We start from the raw sequence: 19,100 nt of genomic DNA, 5'->3' as shown, positions 1-19,100 counted from the left end.
GTGTCTCCCTCTCTCTCTGCCCCTCCCCCGTTCGTGCTCTGTCTCTCTCTGTCCCAAAAATAAATAAACGTTGAAAAAAAAATTGAAAAGACAGACATCCAACAAATAATTTCAGAAATTAATTAAATTAATAATATGGGTAAAGGGCTATTGAGGAAAAGTATACGGTGCCACTATGGAACCTATACAGAGCACAGAAGTGGTCCTAACCTACTTGAGTAATGTTTACTCATCAAGTTTAAAGTACGGGCATCTCTTCACCATATTTCATCTCACAGTTTCCAATGTCTGTTAGTTTTGGTGATTCTCTTTTAAGTTGCTAGCCTATTGCTTCTTGAAATCTAATGAATTTAGGAGTCAGTAGATTTAATTAGGAAGACTGTGTGTGGTCATGAACTTCTATGCTGAATGAGGAAAATGTTTTCTTTATAGAATATTATTGACTCCAAAATTATATGTTAGCTATCTCTAGCTATATTATATTTTCAGTCTGTGTGATGGGGAAAATGGTGATGCCATGAACAGAAATAAGGAAGTTGAGACAAATATAGGTGATCTGGAGACAACAGTAAAAGCCATATCTGACTTGACCAAGAAAGTCGGGTCCTGATCACTCAAAACTTTAGGTATATAGATTCACTGAAACCATATGGTATTGAATCGCATGTAATCTTTAGTGATTCAGAGGACATACAAGTCAAGAAATTTTGGTACCATATTCATCTTTATGAATCTCAATTTATGTGAATGTGCAGAAATGTCAGGCTGTAAAGTTATGGTTGAATAAATGTCGGATAACAGAACATGAGTTTAATCATTCAGTGAATATCTCTACCTGTCCACAGAGGAATAATGATGTAGTACTCAAAACTCTCTGGAAACAAAATGTACAAATCATTGAAATAATGTAACAAAAATATGTTCAACTGTGATGATTCACAAGCCCCCCCAACATACCTCATCTGGGACTTTTCATTATCTGTATATGCTTCTCTGTTTTTGAATGGTGTGTGTGTGTGTGTGTGTGTGTGTGTGTGTGTGTGTGTCTGCCTGCATGTGCGCACGTGTGTTTTAATAATTGGGTAAAATAAATTTTGTGACCCAGTTTTGGAAGGGTAATTACCCCACTGGAAAAAATGGCTCTGAGTTTAAAAAAAAAACTTTTAAAAGTTTATGTATTTTTGAAACAGAGAGAGAGAGAGAGAGAGAGAGAGAGAGAGAGAGAGAGAATGAGAACATGAGTGGGAGACACAGAATCTGAAGCAGGCTCCAGGCTCTGAACTGTCAGCACAGAGCCCGACCAGGGGCTCAAACCCATGAACCGTTGGGTCGTGACCTGAGCCAAAGTTAGACACTTAACCGACTGAGCCACCCAGGCACCCTGCTCTGACTTTTCTTGTATTAAGTTCACTTTTTAGGATCTATTGCAATGTTATGTTTTAGCTAACTCCATCTACTTCTATCAAAACTTCTATCATTTGTCTTAAACCATTATGTAAACTGTGATGCTGTGATAAAGTAGGTCTCATTTTGTGATGATGAGTTATTTGTGTAATCATAGTTTATTTGATAGTATCATAGTAGATCAAGCCTTTTGAAACTTGGCAGAATTGAATTATGGCTCATCAATACATATTCATAGTGGTTTTGAAATTGTCTCTTTCATTTCAGATCCTTTAAAGGAAAATGAAACATTTCCTTAATTTTGATTATTTATGTTTTTTCCTCAAAAAGATCCACAAAGTCAACACAAATAGCACATTATAGCTTCACCAAATACCTCTAATTAAAAATGTGGACTTTGTTCTTCAGAATTCTCTGTGGGGTGTACTTAGGCTATTTAGGAGGTTGTCTGCTTGTTAGTGACCGCTGATAGCCAGCATAGCCCTGCTCCTGCTACATTCTGCTATTTTAGATTCAGAGTACCTTCGAATGGGCATTTTTCATGCTGCATTGTTGGTATTTCTTAGCAGCTGGGTTAACGTCATTGAAATCGCAGATTTTTCAGATCAAATTGTTGTTTTAATTTGACACCATGAAGAAACCCTCAAACGACCAGCTAAAAGGATCTTCCTAGTTAATAATCTTAGAAAATTAAAAAAAAAAAAAAGGAAAAAAAATCTTAAGTGAAATTTGTTTTCAACATCTGGGGTGAAATTATACAGTGTCCTAGAAGTAGTTTTCCAATAGAATTTTTAGAAATAATAATTTTTAAAGTTATCTATTTAGAAATAATTTCAAATTTATAGTGAGTTGTATTATCAGTACAGTTGTTAGCATTTCACCATGTTTGCTGCCTCATATGCCTCTGTCTCCCATTATCATTGGTGTCTTAATGAGACATTTGAGAGCAAACTCTGGAATGATGCCCATCATTCCTGAATTTTTTGGCGTATTTTTGCCCAAAAAAAGAACACTCATGCATAACTACCGTCCGTACATACGGTGAGTTCCAAAGTCAGGAAGTCCACACTGATACAACACAGCCGTCCAATCCACAGGTGTCATTCATATTTCACCAGCTACCCCATTGCCTTTCCATTCTGGTGAGAAAGCCATCCAAGGACATTTACTGCAGTCAGTGGACGTGTGTCTTCAGCTCCTCCAGTTGGGAATATTTCCTCAGTCACTTCGGTTTTTCATGTCTTTGACAGTTGTGTAGGATACAGGCCTTACATTTTATAGGATTATCCTGAGCCTTTGATGGTGTTAGTTTTGATCATCTGGTCATGTTAGTGCCTGCGATTTCCCTTCCATAAAGGCACCATTTACCCTGTGTAATTGATTAGTGCTAAAATTATACCAGTATCCCTTTCCTCGTCACAGTTCCATCCACCAGGCTTGTTTTCCATGAATGCTTTGCCTAATCAGCCACTGCAGTGATACTTGCCAAGTGATTTTCATTTTGTGTCAGTTCTTCTACTGGTAATGTGCTTTGTGGAAGAGCCTTCCCTTTTCCCTCACTGATTTATTTTTTCATGTATCGCAGATTCCTAGTTCTTTCAATGGGCTACGGTATGTTACTATCCTTACTTATTTTGATGCTCATGTATATTATCCCAGGCTTGGCAAATGGAAGTCTCTTCTAAGTAGCTTATGTGTCTTTTGGCCCATCCTCATCAATTTTTGAGTACTTCTTTATTTTGGGGCACAGTAGGTAGTGACAGTCTCACCTTGTGCTAGCCCCCTCTTTGTAATACATTATCTCTCTTCAGGTACCCCTTGTTCCTGTTAGTAGAGAATGATACTTAGAAAGTAAGACTGGGGTGGGTAGTTGTAAATAAATGGCTTCTGGCTTTTGCCTTCCCCTCTTTAAAACAAAACAAAACAAAACCAAAACAAAACAAAACAAAACAAAGGCACAAGTAAGTGGACCCACACAGTTCAAACCTGTATTGTTCAAAGGTCAGTTGTGCTCCTGATTTCAATCCAACATTTCAGAGTTCTTTTTAGTCTTTGCCCTTTCTGTGTTTGTAAATACTGCTCCAGTGGTAAGACGTCTAGGCTTAGCCTCAGCATATGTTATTTATTTGCTCGATCATTTTACCAATTTCCCCTATCCTCACTCTCTGTCTTACTGCCTGATATCACCTCACCCTCCATTACCGGTGCCCTGTGTCCTTGGTCCCCAATGGTCAGCTGCCAGCATGCCTCTGTGCTGCTCGGTTCTGTCCCTCCCCTCTCCAGGACGTTGGAGCCACTGCGCATGCTCACCTGCACATGCCCTCCCCCTTCCCCCACAGCACTCCTTGTCCTCTAAAGCTGCCAGGCACAAATTGGTGTTTTGAGGTTGAATTTATACCATTGTATGCCGTTAACACTATTGTTAGAATGTGTGTATGTGTTTTGTTTTCAGTTTACATCCACCCTCAGCCCACCCCACGTACTCTGTCTGAGGCATCACACGAGGTATACTACAGAAGTGAAGAAGGTAGACACAGTCTCCATCCATATGGAACCATGACTGGGGGGTGAAACCATTGAATTACGGATGATGATAAATGTTATGGAAGTACATTGGAAGTGCTTCCCTAGTACCCCTGTACTTAATGTTATCTTTGTCCTCCAAGATTTACTGAATGAATTACTTGGTATTTGTGGTGTGAGTATATGTATATAGCTAGGTTCAAGGAGAGGCTGAGAGAGGTACAGAATCTCTGAGTATAAGGCCATTACTCCCATGTGATGGTCTCACACAGTCTTCCTCTCTTGGTCGGAGGGTACTAGCTCATGTTTCTGAATAAGGTGAGGTTCATATTGTATAAGTTTATATGCTTATGGGGTTGATGTAGGACAAAGAGATTTCTTTAAAACCACTTAGAGAATAAGAATTAGGAATATAAGTCCAACAGCAGAACATGAGTCATCAAAATAGCCTTTTCTGACATTCAGAAAGTAAACATGTTAATGAAACGTCGCTCATTTGTGTTGTATAACATGGCCTATGGCATGCAACATTATCATATTAAAGATTTGAAAATATTAAGTGTTCTGTGTGAACTTGTTTACTTGTTTGCTTAAATATAAACCTTTTTATGTTTTGAATACAATTGCATAATAATAGTGCAGAACTGTATAAACTGCCTAGGAAAGTATTTTCTAAAAAATGTTAAGCAAGCAATGAAGACTCCTTGCATAAAATTTGAAAAACAAAGGTTACCAGAGTCTAATTTTTATGATGGCTCTTTCCTGTGATGTTAACTAAATAAATATCTGAGAAGTACACATTCCTGTCTTGTGTCAAAACCTACATATGAGGTTTGGTAAAGCCATTCATTATTCAGTCTGAGAACTTGAGGGCAGTAGGTCTGAAGAGTCCCGGAAGCTTGAGGGAAGTTCAGAAATTGTCTGTCTTCCGAAGACAAAAGTAAAGTGACTTGTCCTAGGTCTTTGTAGAGTTTGAATGCAATAGTGCCAGGGTCCCAGATAGGAATATAGCTGTTGGGACGCCAAGTCAAAATCTGTATCCCAGGACTCAGTGCTTCTGGAGGTGGTGGTGGTGGTGGTTTAATAATCATGATTATAATGATGATTGTAATTATTATTATTTGATTGGGCTAGCAGTTTGTAACACCAAGCTGCTGCCAGGAGGTAAGCAATACTGACGGTAATTACCTGGATCATTTTTAGCACTTAATTAAAATGGGCCCAGTGTCCTCTCATTATCTGATTTCAAGATTCTGAGCAGTGAGTTCAGCATTAGCTGTGAGTGAGAAACTGAAAATCTGAATTACCTTCAGTATTATGATTGAAATGGTTACATTCCTGGGACCAAGATTTCTGGGATTCTAGGAGGAGGTGAATGCCACAGAGAGAAATTTAGAGCTGAAGTGTCTAAATATCATTTGATAGTAGAAGCTAACTGAGGCTTATAAAATTTAGTTGAGCTGCTGGTTGCTTCCATTTCTTAGTTTCTTTCTTTATTGGGTTTATATGTGTCACGAAGGGAAGAGAATAGAAAATTGAGTTCTAAAGATCTGTGTGTAGGCCAACAGATGCACCTAGAAGTCAAAAGGAATATTTTTAAAAAGTACTTGGAGGAAGCAATTTGTGGAGTAGGGGCCTCAGTATGGAAAAATAATGAGTTGCTGCGTTAGAAAAAAGTTGCTTTGCAGACATTTAAATCCTAAAACACATGAATATATGTATAACATTTATATTTTAAAGTATGCTGTGTGGTTAAGTGTTTGTGAAAATACTGGAAACTTAAAAATGTGTTAAGAATGTTGGGATGTAGTGTCTGAGTCTTGTTAGCTCAGCAGCATATGTAATATTCCGTCTTTGGGCCAAGGTTGTGATGCCTTAAACGTTACTGTGATTTAATAATAGTTTTTAGAAATTTGAAACTGTTTAAGCAGACTCTACACTCCCATTTACAACTCATACGTGGTGTGATTTTGTGCCCCAGTTTTCCTCCTGTTTTTGGTTGTTAACTAAAGAAAAAAGCCAGAGCGAGCTTTAGTATTACGGATCCAGCAAACACTAATCACATTCTCACCGTTAAAAGTTCGTCCACAGATGTTTGTAGAAGTGATACTTCATTGTATTTTCTGAAAATGCCAGGTATCCCTGGAACTCTGAGAGCTCGCCAAATTAATTTATACTAGTCATAAAATCCTTGAGAAAACACCTGTTTCACCATCTTTGAACATGGCTCTCGCAGACTCTTTAAGAGCTTTGAATTTGAACTCAGAAATGTCTGACTTGATGTTGCTTATGCATCCAGGTCTTTACCTTCTTTTTGCATCACCTTTCACATAATGAATTAAGCTTAAGGCCACAGACGGTGTCGGGCATTTCCTGAACTTGGTCATAAACCCCTTTCTAGTTTTTTAGAGTTCTCCGGGCGGAATTTTATTCTGTTTGCTCCTCCGTCATACCATTGGAGAAGAAGCAGGCTGAGAAGGTGGTGTTTTGGCTCCCTTCTTGTTTTGATTTTCAGTGATCCTGGAAGGTAATTTTTTCTTCTAATAAGTGGTAACCGCATGTGTGAGCCAAGGATAGAAGGAAAAATGACCCTGGTAGAGTTTTCTTGCCGTAGGTATAACCTACTTAGTTTCCTAGGAAACAGAAACATGATTTACAAATACTGATTTGAAAAAGCTTGAAGGAAATCCCAGGCCATTGTTTCTGCCTTTAAAATAGTTTCTCTGAAGAGATCAAGTTAAATCATTGAATCTTGAATGATCACATTTTATTTAGAATGTATCTTGTACATTGAGAAATTCTCTAATTTGGATTGAGGTTCGTTATGGTTGCAATATTTGGTACCCATCTCTCATTTATCTGAGCTGGAGAAATCGGCGGGCAGTAGACCTTTTGCTTTTCTGAGCCCTGTACTGAATGCCAATGAAATGATCCAAAGGAAGATAAACTTAATTTAAGATGCACCTAAGAGTTTAGTTAGAATGTTGAACTCTTATAGTCCATTTTGTGGAAAACTTTTGGAGCTGTTTGAATTCTGCTTCTTTCAGTATTACCAAATCAGATGGAATCTTTAAGTTTTATAACTAAAAGGGGAAGAAGAGAGCCACCAGAAACAGCCTCTGAGCACTTGTCAGCAAATTAACGTAGCTAAGAGGAACTGCTCAGGATCTGTGTAAAAGTTGAGCCTCTTCAGACAAAAAAAGGCTCGCTCGTAACATGATGAAAGATGGTAGGAATCTGGGTGGGGAAGCCTACCTTCAGGGGATTCCATGAAGGTGTAAGAGGTACAGGGTGCATTTTTGTGTGTGTGGAACTGGGTGTCCTTGATGGCATCACAATACCATGCTGAAGAGAACTCAGCACACCCAGTGCTATCCTGGAATCTGATATGTGCCCTGGCAGAGGTCATTCTCAAAGTAACCAGTGTTCAAAATGGTAACCTCAAGTCACTAAGAATAGTTAGTTGTTTTCAGCACATTCTTTATAAGGAATTGGAAATATGCAATATAGTTTACAAACATTTAAAAAATTACAATAAAAATTATAATACTTAAGTGTTCATTGTATCAAAAATTCAGCCATTTTCGAGGACTTATTCCTTGAAGATTCCAAATAATTGAGGTTTTACTAAATACAGTTTTATTGTCAGTAACCCCTGACATTTCTTTTTAAAATTTTTTAATTAAAAATTTTTTTTGAATGTTTGTCTTGAGAGAGAGAGTGAGAGAGTGTGTGCACACCCTAGAGGGGGAGGGACAGAGAGAGCAGGAGATATAGAATCCAAAGCAGGCTTCAGGCTCTGAGCTGTTAGCACAGAGCTGGGTGCGGGGCTTGAACCCTTGGACTGCAAGATCATGACCTGAGCCGAAGTTGGAGGCTTAACAGACTGAGCCACCCGGGCACCTCTAACCCCTGACATTTCTAATCTGAAATCCCATGTGGGGTTTTTACTTACATCCCAAGAATCTGGGGGAAAAAAAAAGGAAATGAATTGATCTTTTGTGCAACCTGGAGATTTGAAAAAATGTAAACTTTTCAGGCTGTAGAATATATGATTAGAGTCTATAAAATGCAGACCTGTTGATCATATCTCAGAAATCTGTATTAGAACTGAGTTCTCCCATGAAATCTGAACAATATTAAGTGTAAAACAAGTGAAAGAAATAATGCTGCATACAATGAGTAGAATAACTGTAAAATATATTATGTATGTGAGTGTTTTATATTGAAAAAATCATCAAAAATGCTTTAAAGATATAGGCAAATCAATAGGACAATGAATATAAAAGCTTTTTTGGTTGTAGAAAAAAACATTTACTGAGTCCTTCCTATGTGACAGGCATGGTGCTTCATCTGGGGGTTCCTGGCCCAATCCTTTTCCCTTAGACACACAATCTGGTGAGGAGGTAACTTATGTATGTGATATACATGTGATATATGAAGGAAGGCACAGAGTCCTTTGGAAGCCTATTGTGCTCAGATCATTTCTTCCCCTCCATGAAAGTTACGTGCATATGCTTTTTAAAACCTATAGTTTTCTAAATATCTTCAGATTGTATATATTTAGTCATAATAAAACTGTCCTTTTGCTTTCTCAAATGGTGAAGGATTAGAGGATAGATCATTTGAATGAACATGATTTTAAACTTTTCATGCTGTGTGTGTGTGTGTGTGTGCTTGTATGTGTGTATGACAGATATTTAGGAGTATAATGTGTATGTGTGTGTGTATATATATATATATATATATATATATATATATATATGGTGTACTTAAAATATATAAAATTATATACATCAGAATCTATATCCTGATTTAAATTCTGGAACTGCATACTTGTGTAACTTAAATCTAGAATATCTCTTAGCTGGTTTTTTTTTTCTCATTGTTTTTCACTTACATACGTAATGAGGTCTGAAATATTTGGGATAGATTGTCCTTCCCCAAGGAGGGAAATTGATATGCAGGTGTTTTTGGTGACTAACTTATGTTGAAATCAAAGTGGTTGAAATAGTGGACTGCTATTTAAGTCAAAGTAATGCACCTTACATTAATTTGTATTTTTATTTATTTTACATACCTAGAAAAATTGACCTGAAGAATAGTGTGTTCATTATAGGCCCTCTCACTATATGTAATTTTTAGAATCCATTCTTGACTACATTTTCTTTTTTGCATAGGATATATTCTGAAAAACCTTACAATTAGAACTTTATAGCTAGAATGCTCTTTAAAAACTAATTTCAGGGGCGCCTGGTTGGCGCAGTCGGTTAAGCGTCCGACTTCAGCCAGGTCATGATCTCGCGGTCCGTGAGTTCAAGCCCCGTGTCAGGCTCTGGGCTGATGGCTCAGAGCCTGGAGCCTGCTTCCAGTTCTGTGTCTCCCTCTCTCTCTGCCCCTCCCGTGTTCATGCTCTGTCTTTCTCTGTCCCAAAAATAAATAAACGTTGAAAAAAAAAAATTTTAAAAAAAATAACAAAAAAAACAAAACAAAACTAATTTCATCTAATTCCTTCAAGCTATTTACAAGCAAAGGACAATGACTATATTATGGTTATTCATAGTTTACAGAGTTAGTTTTTCATTGAATGGAACTCCAGCTTTGCCCAAATCTGTGACTTCCATATTTTAATTTCTTTATTCTTTGTTTGATGTTATTTTGGGAACTAATGTCAGCAAAGGAAGCTAAAAAAGTTGTAGTGGAATCTCCATGAGATCTGGGACAGTTTTTAGATTTTTGTAGATGTTTATTTCACTTATATAGATAAGTGGGAAGTAATTGTGAGAACTGAGAGACACCGCATATCATTTTTTCATGTAGATGGGAGAGGGAACAGGAGAGACCTGGTTTTGATGAGGAAAGAGCATGCGCATAGGCAAAGTAAGTAAAATAACAGAGTATTTTGTGTTAAAGAAAAATGAGGAGACAGAATGTGTTACCCAGAAATCACCTTTCTTTACCGTGTTTTGGGTATATGCTTGCAATCTATCCCAAAAAGATGATTTTTGCCTCCTAAAGATGTCCATGGTGATTTTTTTTTTTAACAACTTCACTAGTGCGAATGAAACAACCACTACCTTTGCCACCACTATCCACTTTACTTTTTAGTAGGCATTTAACTCAGGCTGGTTGGTGGTGGTAGGTTATGGAGCACTATTTTGTACTCCATGAGGGATCTAATGCAACTTTTCAAGTACAGCAGCAATGTGGTGAAAACAGTAATGCAAAAAACTTAACCTGAGGAGCATGCAGATTGGATGTAATGGGGGAGAAACTAGAGTCAAAGAAACCAAGTAGAAAGTAAAAATTGTGGTCTGGCCTAAAATAAGGGTGTTTGGGAATGCAAGCAGTAGATAGAATTAAGAGCATTTCCTGAAGAGTATTTTGAAGCCAGAGAACTACAAATATAGAGAAAGAGGGAGAGATTGGATGGTGAAGTTTCAGGGCTGGGTGATTTGGAGAATGATGATGCCATTCCCACAGGGTCATTGTGGGAGAGGTGATTTGGGGTTATATTCTGAGTTCAGTATTGTTTAAATATAAGCTGCTAGTGGGGCATCTGAGTGCATGTGTACTCAGTCATTGGGATTAGGGAACTGGAGCTCAGGTAAGATTTTTGATCTGGAAAAAGACTTTTGAGCACAAGAGTTCTGGGCAGACCTTTAAGACATGATTCAGTACAGGGGTGAGGAAGATAGTTTGCCTTTATTCAGAAATAGCTATTTCAGCACTTGCTTCCAAGATTGTATTTCTGGTCCACTTATCCACTAGCATTTCCTAACTGTATGATTCAGGCAGTTAAGATGTGTTTGATTATGAGTAAAGAAAATGAATTCAAATTGGCTTTAGTAATAAAAGGGGCTTTGGTTGCCTGATAAGAGAAAGTCCTGAGTTAGGTAGGTCTTCAGAATTAGTTTGGTTTAACATCTCAACAGTCTTTCTATCTCTCTGTGTCATCTTTAACTTCAGGCTGACTCCTGAAGTATACAGGAGTGAGAAGGAAGGTATCTGTTGTTTTACTTGGAGAGTGAGAAGAAGTTGGCTTCTGGCAGCTCTCTTCAGAAGGTGAGGAAGCTTCTTTCTCAGGTGCCCCTGTGATAAAGATGCCCTAATTCACCACGATTGTGGGATATTTTTCCATTCATACAGATCTTCTTTAATTTCTCTCAACATTGTTTTGTAGTTTTCAGAGTATAGGCTTTGTAATCCGTTTGTTAAATTTATTCTCAAGTATTTCATTCTTTTTGATGCTATTGTAAATAGAATTCCTTTTTAAATTGAGGTATAGTTGACACAACACTGTATTAGTTTCAGATGTACAACCTAACGATTCGATGTTTGTATATTTTCTAAAATGATCACCACAATGGCTAGTTAACATTCCTTATCATACATAGTTACAGACTTTTGTTTTCCTTTGAAGGTAACTTTTAAGATTTACTTGGTTAGCGGTGTTAAATATGCAATATGGTATTATTTACTAGAGAGTAGAATTGTTTTCTTAATTTCATTTTTGGATTGTTTATGCAAGTGTATAGAAATAAAATTAATTTCTGTGTATTTATATTATACCCTGCAGTCTTTCTGAACTATTTATTCTAAGTTTTAAAATAGGTTCTGTAAGAATTTCTGATACACAGGATCATATATTTGTGAATAGAGTTAGTTTTACTTTTCCCTTTCCAATCTGAATGGCTTTCATTTTTTTTCTTGCTTAATTGCCTTGGCTAGAACTTTTAGTATAGTGTTGAAGAAAAGTGAGAGTAGATATTCTTGTCGCTTTTTGATCTTGGGGAAAGCTTCTGTTTTTCACCATTAAGTGTGATATAATCTATGGTTTTTGGTAAATGGCCTTTCTCATATTGAACACATTCCCTTCCATTCCCACTTTGTTGGGTATTTATATCATGAAAGGGGATTGGCTTTCTCGGATGCTTTTACTGCATTTATTGATATGATCATGTGGTTTTTGTTTTTTAGTCTATTGACATGGCACATTACATTAATTTTCACATATTAAACCAACATTGTATATGTGGGATAAATCTCACTTGGTCATGATATATAATTCTTTTTATATGTTGCTGGATGTGGTTCCACTGGTGTTTTGTTGAGGATTTTTGTATCCATATTCATAAGTGATAACAGTATGTAGTTTTCTTGTCTTTTTTGCAAATAATTCATTTTTAAATGCCTCTGTTTGGATTAACAGTGGAATTTTTAACAGGTTATTGATATTTTTTATGGACTTATCAAAGTACACACTTATTAAATAACATGGCTATGAATTAACAGTCTACCATCATATTTTGAAGATATATATATATATATATATACCTGTATATATGTACACACATGTATATGTGTATATATATATACGTACATATATATACGTATATACATACATATATATGTACGTATATATACCTGTATATATGTACACACATGTATATGTGTATATATATATACGTACATATATATACGTATATATATACATATATATGTACGTATATATACCTGTATATATGTACACACATGTATATGTGTATATATACGTATATATACATATACATATGTATATATGTATATATATGTATATATATACATGTATATGTGTGTACATATATACACGTATATATTTATTTAAGGAGTGGGACAAGAACACAGTAACATCTGTTTTTACAGGGGAAATACAGAATCTATTTTATTTATGAACCTAGTGTGTTTTCCACTTTTTTTTGCGTGGGTGGAAGTGTTTATTGACTGTGTGAGTGTGTGTGTGTGTGTGTGTGTGTGTTAATAGACTTATTTACCCCATCATATACCTGAAAAGCAATGGATATATTACAATATGAATAAAATAAAAATGAATTTTATGGAAATTAAACTTGGGTTTGTATTTAGAATTTTATTAACTTTTTTTGATAACTAAAGCATGAGAGTTTTACAAATGATAATTGCACAGTTGCACTAGAGGTGGTAGAATAACTTACTGCATATTATTTTTTAAGAACTTTGGACACAATATAGTTGTTTATAGCACAGTCTAAAAAATAAAGCCTATCTTGAAGCATCCTCATATGCATACAATTGAAGTTTGTATCTTTTTTTTTTTAAATGTTTATTTTTGAGAGAGACAGAGACAGGATGTGAGTGGGTTAGGGGCAGAGAGAGAGGGAGACGCAGAGTCTGAAGCAGGCTCCAGGCTCTGAGCTGTCAGCACAGAGCCTGACGCAGGGTTCGAACCCATGAGCTGTGAGATCATGACCTGAGCAGAAGTCGGATGCTCAACTGACTGAGCCACCCAGGCGCCCCTGAAGTTTGTATCTTTAATCATAATTACTTGTAAGTGATTGTAACACTTCAAAGAACTTTCACATTTGTTATCCTATTTGGTCATCATCAAAGCCTTTTAAAAAATAGGAAATAGTCTGATTCTAATTTGTCAGACAAATTCCGTTGTTGAAAGACCTTGAGGTTGCAGATCTGTATAGTGATCTAGAATACCGGAAAGGTTCAGAATCCCAGCCATATACTCTTTCTTATAAATCAAGTTAAGTCCATAAAAGTATCACCTAAAGACCATATTCTGATTCTGAATGGCCCTCATCTTTTTCTCTTAGTCCTTTGGCATGCTAGAGTAGAAACAGCAGCCACCAGCATTTTCACTAGTGCAGGAGTCTCTGTGGTGGAGTACATTTCCCCGAAGGATGGTATTCTTAGTGGAGTTTCTGAACAGAAGGTTTGCCAAATACTAAGAGTTGTTTGCTCACCATCTTTCGTGGAGTTTTTAGTAGACCCCTTTCTGCTTAGGGTCCCGTGGTGTCGAGGGAGAACAGGACTGTGTTTTTGTATCTGGTCTGTAGGATATCACTCCCTCCTATAATCATTCATCCTTGTGAAGTTTCTAAGAATACGGGGTATGCTGCTAAAACTACCCTGGATCATGCCCTCATTAGTGTTCTTGTTAAAAATGCACCTGGGTGTAGTAACAGGCAGTGCTTTCTTTTCTGCTCCTTTCCTGTTGTGCATTCAGCGGGGGCTTCCTGTAGAGCCCCCTTCTGTCTTCCTCTTCACGGTGTACTGGGAACCACCAATTAATTCTGTAGTAGTGCCTTACATTACAGAGGTTTTCATTTGACGCTAACAGCTGAAGACCTTACTGCCTCTAATTTACAGATAAAAAACCCCTGAGGCTCAGGAACTTTAACAACGTGACTAGAAGCTTAGAATGACGTGACCAGAAGAGGGTGGCATGAGCTGGTCTAGAAGCCTCACTTCTAGCAGATAATAAGCTCCTTGAGAACAGGGAGTACATTTTAATCAGCAGTTCAGCTGCAGCACTTAGCATGTTTCTTGGCCTAGACATGCGTTCAATAAATGTTGAGTCCCTGATCCCGGGCCGAGTGGTTGACCCCAACTCTGCTAGTGTGACATTGCTTATGCAGATGATTCTGAACGTTTACAGAAAGTTGAGGCTCTCCTAGGGCCCAGGGGCCTCAGCTACTTTCAGAAGTGAGAACATCCTCCCAGGATGTTTTTTTTTTTTTTTTTTAAACCATGTTGCTGTTCTGTCTCTGACCTGCGCAACTTCTGCAGCGGACCTGCGTCAGCATTCACATCATGTGTGCTTGCTGCTTGCCAAGCTTCTGGTCCCGTGTGCTTCCGATGGCCGAATTCATGTGACTCCTGCTTCATGTCCGAACTCCCATCTTGGGCTGTGACCTACTCCCTGTCCAAGAAATCGTGTTGTCGGAAACTAACTCCACGTGACGTTATTGCCAAACAACATCCTAGTTCTTCTCCAGCATCCCCAGTGGCACGTAAGAAAAACGTGCTAGGCAGTTAAGTTTTGGAAGATACAAGGAGAAGTTGACATCTCTAGATTTACATCTTTAAAACAAAAATGCTGCTGGTCATCAGTCAGCCTCTCCCTATGCCTAAAATATCACTGATTTCTTTAGCTCGGCCTTTTAACAAAAATTGGCTTTTGAAATTTAAACCTCTTTTATATTTACCTCCGTATTAAAAACTCCATATAGCTTTCATAATTTTTAATGCGTAAACATATAAAGCAGGCTGAAAGTAAGATTACTTTAAAATCTACTTCAACTTTTCCTCATTGAGGGTAATCGTTTGCTCAGATTATGATTTTAGCAGGCACCAACAGTCTCTGTTTCCATACAGACACTTGGCTTTTGGCTTGGATGCTGTATGGTAGTGTAGTATTTTTCAGTGTGTGTTCCACTGACAACTTGCACCAGATTTACCAGAAGTATGTGTTAAAATGCAGGTTTCTAGGCCTAATCCAAGGGGACTAAATCAGAACATTTGAAGGTGGAGCCCAGGAATTGGCATTTAAACAAGCCCCCTGTTGACTGTGCTGAATCCCAAAGTTAGAAGCCTGTGGGCCAGCTAAGGATCCAAGTCAAAGATCTTGGATTTAGTCCCTCCACCACTGAAGGCTCTTTGATATTTATACTTTGACCTTTGTAGCTGAAAATAGGAATGATGGTAACAGCTACCTCAAGGAGGTGTGAGGATTCGGGGAATTATATGTAATTAGTGCAGTGTCTGGGATATCACAAGCACCCAAGAAATGCTGCTACTCAGGCTTGTTGTTACCAATACCGTTGCACCCAAATGATACGATAGCTACGAGGATTCGTGATCCCTTCAAAATGAGGATAAGCTTGTTACCAGAAAGACCACTTCTTAGAGTTAAGAAGTCAGTGCCAGATGTTGGCAAATGATGGCCCACAGCCTGCTTTTATAAATAAAGTTTTATGGGTGCACAGCCACCACGTTTGTTTAAGTATCGTCTGTGACTGCTTTGGACTCTGCCTTACAAAGACGAAGATACTTACTTTCTGGCGCTCAACAGAAGTTAGCTGACTCTTGCTCTGTTCTAATGTGGACTTTGGCGAAAGCTTCGACCATGTCAGTCTGTTGTGCAGAGGCAGTCAGGCGTGGGTAATAAGAGAGAGTGCTGGGAACAGTGGCCAGCACCGGTTTCAGTGCTCCTGCCACGCCTGCTGCCTCAGATCCTTAAGAAAAGCCAGCCCTTCATTGTGCCTTTCTGCCACTGCCTTCTTGCTCCGCCTAAAAATCAGTGACGGGGTCCTGTGCCATTTTTGTATCTGGGAAACCAGATGGGTGAGTACTTTGGAGGCTCTCAGGACTGTGACATGTTATAGTCCCTACGAATAATAACATGGAAACTAAAACAGCATATGGCGAACATCTAGACAAAACACAGTTGCATACCCTGGTGGGCTTCCTTACCATCAAGTTTGAATTCACACCATGTGCTAAAAATGTGTTATTGTTCATCTCCCATCACCTATGAATTAAAAGCCAAAACCAAACCACACCCAACTCTCAGAAAAGAAAAAAAAAGTGACACAAAATTGTAGAAGCATCTTGTAAACAATCACAACCTAATTCTCTAAACCTGAAACTCTAACTGGAGATAAGATTGTTGAAATTTGTGGCTACATTTCACAAAATAAGCTAACCTCCTAGAACTTTTGTGAACAAACTTTGTATCGTGCCCAGGCATACAAGCAGTGATTAATTTATGATGTTTTGATATTTCCCAACACTTTTTTTTTTAATGTTTATTTTTGAGAGAGAGAGAGAGAGAGAGAGAGAGAAAGCGCATGAGTGGGGAGGGACAGAGAGAGAGGGACACACAGAATCTGAAGCAGGCTCCAGGCTCCAAGCTGTCTGTGCAGAGCTGGATATGGGGCTCGAACTCAAGAGCTGTGAGATCATGACCTGAGCCAAAGTCAGACACTTAACCGACTAAGCCACCCAGGTGCCCCTTTCCAACACTTTTAGTAGGAATATTTCACTTTCCCAAAGGTACTAGTTATATTCTTCTTGCATTAGGGTCTAATGTTGTCATGGGCTCTAGCTGAGAAAGAACCTCTGGACTATGGGTTTATATTCAACCATTAACATAATTTTGTATGGTCTTTGAGGCAGTGTATATAAGGTATCCCCATTTTTTCAGTAAAACCTTGGTTTGCAAGCATAATTCGTTTAGAAACATGCTTGTAATCCAAAGCGCTTGTGTATCAAAGTGAATTTCAAGAACCATTGGTTCAGTTGTGATCATGTGACGTTCGGCGTCACGTACTACTCACGCAAGACCTCACTCAGTGCAAGACCTCGCTCGTTTATCAAGTTAAAATTTATTAGAAATGTTTGCTCATCTTGCGGAACACTCGCAGAACGAGTTACTCGTATTCATGAAACTACAGTAGACATCTAATCGTCAGCCAAAATGTTGTGAGAGATCAAACAGAACACTGTTCTGTGTTCTTTTGGGTTTGATTGTAGGTGCTTTTCTATGTATTCTGCAGTGTTTTCTGTTTTTCTCTCTGTGTGTGTCTCATTCCTTCTTCACTTGGTCCCTTAACTCTATTCTTCCCCTTGTCCTGTTCCTTTAACGGGTACATAGTGCATCTCTTGGGTCCAGTATTTATGCAGTGTAACTAGCACACTATCTGACATTTCTCTTTAAGAAAAAAAAAATTCCTGCCAAACAAAAATTTTTTATGTGCCCTTTGATTAATATTTTTATTAGCTTGCTGACTCTCTAATAAGAAAAAAAGTTCCCATCCCCTGTTTTCTTGGCTTCTTTGTGTTGCTGGCTCAGAGTGTTTTATTGTTTGATGGAGTAGATAAAATTCCCCTGATGTTTCCTACTCACTCTAAATTTGGAATACACCTACAGTATTCTTTTAGGCTTTATTGTTTCCTAAACCATCTATTTAAATGCAGTCCTAAAGCTTAAACGGAACACTGTTATTGTGGCTAAAAATAATATGTGTAATGGAGCAGTAGATTTGACTTCATTACCGTCTTCATAACCATGCAAAAGCCACCGTTCCCACAAAGCACTCAGTAAGGTCTAGTGATTATTAAATTTTGCCAGTTCCATAGTAAATGTATAATGGGTTACTTGCAGTGATTTGTAAATGGAATGGTGGGAAGAACTTGACCTTTAAAATTCAGTAGGGCCTTTCTGAAACCCTGATGTTTAGAGCAAAGGCAGAGGCATCCATAAGGACACTAGTCAAGGGGAAAGCTCTTGCCCATTACCGAACAGATTAGTATCTGATACACTCCGTCTATAGCAGAAGGAGGAGCTTTTAGTGTATTATTTTATATTGAGATGTCTGTGAACTTGAGACTGTTTGTAGCTCTTTTATAGGGAATGGTTGATTTGATGTTCTTATTTAATTTTCTTTTTATCATTTCTCAGAAAAAATTTTATATTTATTCTAGAATTAAAAAAATTATTTTTGAGAGACAGAGAGAGAGAGAGAGAGAGAGAGAGAGAGAGAGAGAGAGAGAAATAGAGAAATAGAGAAATAGAGTGTGAACAGGGGAGGGGCAGAGAGAGAGGGAGACACAGAATCCAAAGCAGGCTTCAGGCTCTGAGCTGTTAGCACAGAGCCTGATGTGGACACTGCTTGAACTCATGAACCTTAAGATCATGACCTGATCTGAAGTCAGAGGCTTAACCAACTGAGCCACCCAGGTGTCCCATCCTAGAATTTTGTTTGCGTTTTTTTTTTTTTTTTTTTATTGCGAGACAAATAAGTTTCTCCAGGTTAATTGAATTTAAATTCTTTTTTTTTTTTAATTTAAGTTTTTTTTTAACATTTATTCATTTTTGAGAGGGAGAGAGACAGAGCATGAGCAGGGGAGGGGCAGAGAGAGAGGGAGACACAGAATCTGAAGTGGGTTCCAGGCTCTGAGCTTTCAGCACAGGGCCGGACACGGGGCTTGAACTCACGGACTGCGAGATCATGACCTGAGCTGAAGTCGGACACTTAAGTGACTGAACCACACAGGTGCCCCAAAATTCTGTTTTAATAATGAACCTCACATACTTGCTCAATGACATTAAAGTAGATGATTTTGCCATTTGAATTATTCTATTACACTTTTATGATCCTGTACTTATGTTCTTGCTTGTCCCCAGTCTAAAATTCCCATCTGCCACTTCTTCCTCACTATATTCCTTCTTCTAACTATTCCAACTCTCAAAACCTGATTCCTCGTTCATATGCCATCTGCTCAAAGAAGCTGTCCTGCTTTGCAAAGTCAAATGAATGAATTTGTTTTTTTTTTTAAATCTTAATTTCTGTACTTAT

The 19,100-nt window shown here is 37.9% G+C and overlaps 1 protein-coding gene across 21 annotated transcripts in view; it reads left to right on the top strand.

The window, feature by feature from the left end:
* KLF12 (Kruppel like factor 12) overlaps nucleotides 1–19,100 on the top strand; it is a 442,425-nt gene that overhangs the window by 32,973 nt on the left and 390,352 nt on the right. For 8 of the 21 annotated variants that reach the window (XM_045054293.1, XM_045054306.1, XM_045054295.1 and 5 more), the window contains 2 exons: nucleotides 9,748–9,807; nucleotides 10,897–10,992. The exons of the other annotated variants lie outside the window; for them this stretch is intronic. The gene's annotated coding sequence lies outside the window, so the exon portion shown is untranslated. The remainder of the gene's footprint in view (nucleotides 1–9,747; nucleotides 9,808–10,896; nucleotides 10,993–19,100) is intronic. 21 annotated transcript variants of the gene reach the window in all.

The sequence above is a fragment of the Felis catus genome, chromosome A1 (genome assembly GCF_018350175.1).
Source record: "Felis catus isolate Fca126 chromosome A1, F.catus_Fca126_mat1.0, whole genome shotgun sequence".
In the NCBI taxonomy this organism is placed as follows: Eukaryota; Metazoa; Chordata; class Mammalia; order Carnivora; family Felidae; genus Felis; species Felis catus.
This window is presented reverse-complemented; position numbering and strand designations above follow the sequence as displayed.